Source organism: Coturnix japonica, chromosome 11 (genome assembly GCF_054131305.1).
Source record: "Coturnix japonica strain WE chromosome 11, WE-NBRP24, whole genome shotgun sequence".
NCBI lineage: Eukaryota > Metazoa > Chordata > Aves > Galliformes > Phasianidae > Coturnix > Coturnix japonica.
This window is the reverse complement of record NC_140673.1, coordinates 6,036,325-6,037,539: the sequence shown is the minus strand read 5'-3', so window position 1 is coordinate 6,037,539 and position 1,215 is coordinate 6,036,325.

Here is a 1,215-nt window from a genome sequence, read left to right as displayed (position 1 = left end):
GCAAGGAGCCTAAGAAAGAGAATTCACTCTTTGTGCAATAGGAAAAAAGCAGAGGGGAGCAGCAGGGTGCTCCCAGCAAGATGGGAAGGAAAGCAAAGGGGTTTTATTTTTTTGCCTTTACTGTGAAGGGATGTCTGCATTTCCCTTATTAACAGCAAGGCTCAGCCCTAGCTAGAGAACAGCAGGAGAGACTAAAATATGGGATCTGTTCAAAGCACCATTTCTCTATAAATACCAAGCACGAGCTGTTGCCCATGAGGGCAACCTATTAAGTTTCTGGGGCTTTCTCAGCCATGCAGGAAGCCAAATTGCTTGACTTAATGACCCTTCTGGGGTTGCAAGTCAAGCAACACCACCCTGCTATCCACCAGCAGCACCCACAGGTGTCTGCAGGATGCCTGTAGGGCCAGTGGTGGGCTCCATGCTTGGTCAGTGAATAGGGAGTGAGGAAGGGGCTGTTCACCCCAGCAACCCCCACTGCAGCAGTAGAGAACCTGATACCAGCAACCCCAGGAGTCCACATCCTCACAGAGGGAAAGTGCTTAAAACACAGCCCAGGAGGAGATCTTCCCTCTCCCTTCTCATATGTAGCCCCAAGGGCTCAGCTGTGTCTTCTTACATATTTTGATGGAGGTAAGGAAATTAAGGTTTATTGCAATGAGGGCTACAATTCTCTTTGTCACATGATCCCACGACATGGGATTTCAACATGACATGCATCACCAGGAGGGCTGCCAATAAAACTGCAGGAACTTCCAAGTGAGAGCTCTCAGTTCAGGCCAGAGGCACAGCAGTGCTGCAACATGACAAGGGATGGAACATCATGCATTGCTCTCACATATGTCCCAGGGTCAGGAGTGGAGCAGGCAGTAATCCAGGGCGGCAATGAAACTATGGTGAGCATGTTTTCCATGCCCTGTGCTATCTGTACTCGAAGGCTGTTACAGCTGCAGCCAACTGCAACCAGAGAGGGTTTAATTCAGCCTAAACCTCTAGCCTAAAACCCACAGATAAGAAGCAGGCTTGGGAAAGGGAACCAGGTTCATCTTTCCACATCCAAGAACTGGCTGAGCAATGGTCTGCATGTGAACAGGAGAGGGATAGCAGTACCAAATAGGATACAATCAATTGCTCTTAAGTGCTTTCTGGGACCATTAGTTAATTAAGCTGCCAGTGGATGAGTCTGTGCAACAAGTTCTAAGCACCTTCAGCTTG